The 6,122-nt window shown below is 43.0% G+C and overlaps 1 pseudogene; it reads left to right on the top strand.

Moving 5' to 3' along the window:
- LOC101586202 overlaps nt 1–5,656 on the top strand; it is a 37,989-nt pseudogene extending 32,333 nt beyond the window's left edge.
- The last annotated feature ends 466 nt before the right edge of the window (nt 5,657–6,122 follow it).

The following is a 6,122-nucleotide window of genomic DNA, read 5'->3' as shown; positions in this document are numbered from 1 at the left end:
GCACCTGATACACCTAAATTGCAAAACATCATAGCTAGCAACACAGCATGCTGCAGAGCACAACTTGCTTCCCTCTTGAGACCATGTGGTTGTGTGGGAGCTGCAGCTCACTGACTCTGTCTAGCATCCCAAGAGAATACTGTATGATATATTGTGAGTGTAAGAGAAAATCACAATTCAAAATCTGAAGTATGGTTTTATTTTTTTTCTGTGTTTTAGGGAAGGGTCTACAGGGTGTTCAGGGTCTCACTACTAGATTGGACTCCTAGTGATTCTCCTATTTACAGCCTCCCAAGTGCTGGGAGTACAGGCCCACACCACCACGCCATCTCATTCCTGTCTCAGTGTGCCCCAGGGCTGGCACTGGCAAAGTATGGTTTGTTTGTTTTTTAAATAATTTTATTGAGAAACAAATAGCAATGAAAGAGTTTCAAAACCGATTAGTAGGACAGTTTCAATAATTAATACATTGCATATTGTTGTCTTCTTAGTGGTTATTCATAGTACAAGATGCAGACATGTTATCCTCTCCACAAACACTATTAGTACAAATCTTTCTATTCATTGAATTAAGAGAAAGTAGCTGTATATCTAACTTAACTATTTTGAATATACAGATACAAAATCATCCTTCATTTGTATCTCCTTTTTTTGTTTAGTTTTGTCAGAGATGGGTGTTCCAATGTTATTTAAATATTGTAGGTGCATGAATTCAGCAAAATATTCCAATATAGTCCAGTAGTCCATAATAGTAGTGGATTATCCATAGGCCTAGCAATGTCAGAAGTTGTTGACTTGAGCCTTTTACAGCTCAGCGTATTAAGATGGCTTTTAATGAAAGGATTAAATACTTGAATTTCAAAGGCCAAAGCAAGTTACACTTAACTTCACGAGGACTGAGAATTTCTCTATGCTATCATAGAGACATTTGCAATAGTAGGCTGAGGTTGTAGAATACTACTTACCTAGCATGTGAAAGACCCTGCATTCAATCCCTACAAAAGTAAAAGAAACAAAGAAACATCTGATGAACATTACTGAGTACTATACCTCATTTATTCATTCTTTTATTGGACAAATATATGTGGAATATACAAAAGAAGAAAATCTTTAAATCTACCCCCTTGCGGCTTTCAGTTGAGCCTGAGAATTAAACTAGCATAGATCAATAGGAGAAAAGCATAAACATTATGCAAGTTCCACATGACATGGGAGCCCTCAGAAGGAAATGAAGACCTAGAGAAGTGGAAAAACCGATGTGCTTTTACACCAGGCAGGACAAAGAGAAGCAACTCTTTGTTCCATAGATAGATGATAGATAGATAGATAGATAGATAGATAGATAGATAGATAGATAGATAGACAGTAACTAGATTACATGGGCTATCTAAGCCAAAGTATTATATCTCAGGTAGCCGACATTCAGCTCCTACTAGATACCAGTCACTAGCGATGCAACTGAAAATAATACACAAATATTCTCACCAGCCTAAATGCTGTCAGAGGATATTGATTACTAGGTCTCCTAGGTAAAAGGCAGAGCCACGCCACTGTTATAGCACAAGTGAGAAATGAGTTCTTGCTGTGTCCAGTCACCTGAATTCAATTCTGGAGTACCAATTAAGAGGTAACAGTTTCTGAGTATTTACTAGGAACTCAGCCCTGTGCTACGCACGTTGCAGGTGCTATTTCACATAACCTCTCCATACATAGCTGTGAGGACAATACTAACCATCCCCATCTTACACTTCAAGCAGTGATGGCTCAGAGAAGGTAATTAACTGAAGAAAGTCTGCACAAATTATGAGTGGGGAACTCAAGCACTCAACAGGATACTCACTCCTAAGTCAAAGCCCTACTCACTCGGACTGACTGCTAAGTCAAAGTCCTACTCACTATGGTCTCAACAGTCCCTTCACACTTCAGACCCTACACATGTTGCCCAGAGTTACCTAAATGCAAATAAGGGAGAAAGTGGAGTGGTTCAGATAACCCAGATTTCATTCTGTAAGGCACTCACCACTTTCATAACCTTGCGAAGGCCATTCCTTCCTTCTTTTAGTAAAAAATGTTACTGGTTCTGAGCACAAGAGCAATACTATGGGATTCCCTGGGAAAAGCAGCTCAGTGATTAAGAATCTGGGTTTGGAGGTTAAACATATAGCGGCTCATTTTTTTGTGTGTTTTTAGGGAAGGGTCTACAGGGTTTTCAAGATCTCACTACTAGATCGGCCTCATACTGACTCTCCTGTTTACAGCTTCCCAAGTGCTGGGATTACAGGTGCATGCCAGCACACCTAGTCCCAGCACACCTTGTCATCTCAGCGCACCCCAGGGGCAGGGGCAGCACAGAAGACAAGGATTGAACCCCTGGCCCCTGCATCTGCTCACGGGTGCTTTAATCTGCTAAGCTATTTGACCAGCCCTTCATATAGTGGCTCTTCGATGTAGGCTGTGTTACTGGATCACTTCAGATCCTAGATGAAACACCACCTCCTAGAATTTGCAATGTCTTTTCCCCAGAAGATTTGCATGGGAACCTTGGTTCCCAGAATGGCAGTGTTGCAATTGTTGAATCTTGAAGAGGTGGGGCCTGGTGGAAGGGAATTAGAAACTTCACCTCATAGGGATAAACACTGGTCTCAAGGAGTTGGGAAGGTCCAGCTGGAGGAGATTTGTTTCTGAGACAGTATTCTTATAAAAATACAGCCCTTATTTTATTATTATAAAATTCATCCCCTGGATGTCTCTCATCTCAGTCATCTGTATCCTCTACTATAGCTCATGTGATATGAAATGCTCACCAGAACAGAGCACCTTCTAGTGTCTTACCCTTTGTTAGAGTTTAGATCTAGAATGCCCCTAAAAGCCTCATGTGTTCAGAGGTGGAGCTTTTGGAAGGTGAGTGTGTCATGGAGGAGATGCTAAACTCATCATGGACTGATCCACTAAAGAGTGCAGAATTTAAAATACTGCTAGGCAGTAGGACCTGGTTGGAGGAGGTGGATCACTGGAGAACATGGCCTGGACAGATAGATAGGTAGGTGGGTAGGCAGATAGGTAGGTAGGTAGGTGGGTAGATAGATAGATAGATAGATAGATAGATAGATAGATAGACAGATAGATAGATATCCATCTTCTCTACTCTACTCCTTGGTCAGCTGATATAAACAGCTTTCCTCCATTCAGGCCCTCCCTCCTTTGAAGCCAGCCAACTATAGACTGAATCCTTTAAGAACTGTGAGTCAAAAATAAATGTCTCTTCCTTTAAGTTGTGGAAGTCAAAAATTTTGTTCCAGCAATAAGGAAAATGAAAAACATTTGTGAATTTCCAGAAATGTGAGCTGAACAAATATCTTTTTTTATAAAGGTGCCAGCTTTGGCGAATCGTATGACACTCTCAAGATGGCGCCGAACACGGACACTCAGCATCGCTGTCAAAGGTACTGGCGGATGCGCCACCAGCCGGTTTAGGAGGCCTGCGGAGGACACGGTGGCGGCGGGACACCCGGCGTGAGCAGGGACCGGAGGAAGAAGCCTCTGGATGTCACGGCGTCCTCACTGGTAGAGCTTAAAGCTGAGCTCTTCTGAAAAAACAAGAATTCAAACAAGAAAAACTTCTCAGGATTCTGGAGTTTTGGGAAAACCAAAGACAACTAATAGGAAACCAAGTATCTGGAGCATGCAGAATGCAGGTGTTTCAAATCAAGCTGAGAAGGATGCGGAGCAGAAGCTTGAGGAGCTGAAGACTTTAGACAAAGCAAGGGAAAAACTGGAAGAAAAGGCCAAATTGTATGAAAAAATGACTTAAGGCGACTTTATAGATGAAGAAGTGGAGGATATGTACCTTGTGGACTTCACCCAGAAGATCATAGACAAACGCTGAGAGATGGAGGCACTAGGCACCAGCAGAGAGCCCCAAAAGGCAGGCGACAGAGACGAAGATGATGATGCTCCTGGTGGGGATGTACTGTCTCCCCAATACCCTGCCGAAGAGTGGGTGGATTACATGGACTCTCTGGGCTGATCCTGGTGCTGCAGGAGGAAGGATTTGCCATACTTGCTGGAGATGGACAAGAACCTTCAGGGGAGACTTTTTGTGAGTCCTGCTAATGAGAAGACACTGTTGTCAGAGGACCTGAGGAAGGAGCTCCAGCATCAGCAGTGGGAAGAGGAGGAGCGGGAGGCCCTGTAGAGGCCAGTGGGGCCCGTGCATTACCAGGACATTCAGGAGAAGGAGGCCCTGCAACTTGGTGTTGGATATTTTGCCTTTGCCGAAGACAAAGAGTTGAGAAACAAGCAAATGAAAACCCTGGAGATGCTGCAGGAGCAGACAACAGATCAGAGAACAAAATGAGAAAACACAAACGAGAAACAAAAGGTCATATTAGAAGCAAGACTTCTGACCTTATCAGACCCAAAAGCTACAACTCTTGTTGCATAGGTCCTGCTTTACCTTGGTCTTAACCATCCAGCAGAAAAGTATAAAAACGAAATAGAAGAAGTAAAACCATACTGTTATGTTGAGCTGTAGGGGACTCAGCTCAACAATTTCTGACATTGCCAGTCAAGCAAAAGACCCAATACTATTATGGGCTACTGGACTCTTTTAGAATATTTTGCTGAGTTTACATACCTATAATATTCAAATAACGGAACTTAACAAAAAAAGGGAATACGAGTGAATGTCCATTTGGTATCTGTGTATTCAAAGTGGTTAGGATAAATATTTTATTTATTTATTTATTTATTTATTTATTTATTTCCGGAACCAAGGATTGAACTCAGGCCCTTGCACTTGCCAGGGAAGTGCTTATTCCACTGAGCCATCTCCCCAGCCCCAGGATAAATATATAGTTACATTCTCTTAATGAATAGAGGGATTTGTTCTAATGGTGTTTGTAAATAGTATATCAAGTCCCCATCTTGTACAGCAATTAACCACTAGGAAGAATGTATGCAATGTGTTAATTATTGAAACTGTCCTACCAATTTGATTTGAATCTGTCTCATTGCTATTTGCTTCTCAATAAAATAATGAAAAAAAAAAAAAGAAACAAGACTTGCCAAACTTCAACAAAAAAAGAAGATGGGACAGAAGAAAGCAAAGATGGGGATCCTGTTGGACCTTTGCCACCAGAACCTGAGCCTGTGTCGACCCCACCTCCACCGGAGAACAGCAGAGTAGAAGTCAACACCCAGGAGAGGAGGGACACCAGGCCTGGGGTGCCTCACATAGGGGAGTGGGACCAAGGGAAAGAGTTTTCCTTTGGACAGTGGTCCAAGAGGCAGTCAGCTCTCCAGGCTGAGTGAGATCCTGAGTTTGCCCCACCGTCGTATTACTTCATGGGTCAGAAAAGAGTGGGGTCTTCAGGAAGCCAGACATGGAGCAGACCCAGGCCAGTACCAAGCAGCCCAGGGCAGCAGGTGGGCCAGGAGCCTACTCTGTACATGTGCCATCAACTGCACCTGGAGGCCAACCTCAGGCCTCCACAGTCACTTTTGCAACCCTGGATGACATGATCTCATACTATAAACAAGTGACATGACCCTGGAGGCATGCTGACTCCACTTGTACTGTGGGCACAGTAGGGTACAGTGGGGCTCAGGGGTGAGCTGGCCTTCATCCTCCTGCCCTGCAGTCAGGGGTCCTCAGCTCCTTGCTGCCATGTCCTGCTGGTGCAGTACAGTCTCTTCGCTCCATTCCTGTGGTATAAAATGATGCTGCAGAAAAATAAATAAATATAGTAGCCAGCTTTAGGTGTTTTATTACAATACAAAATAGACTTGGGTAAGGATGATTAAAGAGAGTTTAATGAAGGAATCATTTAGAAGATGTAAGCAGGATTAGGGCCTAATAAAATACCCAATGGCAAATAGCAATGAGCTGCTGTTATCAACCACCCCTGAGCCTAAGGGGCAGAGGAAGAAGCTCTTAGGAAAGCCAGGAGATCCTCTGCATGCAATAGATGCACATGGTGCTGATAATCCACAGCCCAGTAGATAAGAAGCCAGGGGAATAAATACTCAAACTTCTCACTCCAATCACTAATCAGCACAGTGTCTCCCACTGGACAAATGCAAAAGAAACCAAATGACCTAAGAATTGAACTGATGACATC

The sequence above is a fragment of the Octodon degus genome, unplaced genomic scaffold (genome assembly GCF_000260255.1).
Source record: "Octodon degus isolate 3935 unplaced genomic scaffold, OctDeg1.0 scaffold00195, whole genome shotgun sequence".
NCBI classification, from domain to species: Eukaryota; Metazoa; Chordata; class Mammalia; order Rodentia; family Octodontidae; genus Octodon; species Octodon degus.
Note: the sequence above shows the minus strand (reverse complement) of the source record. Positions and strands in the feature narration are given on the sequence as shown.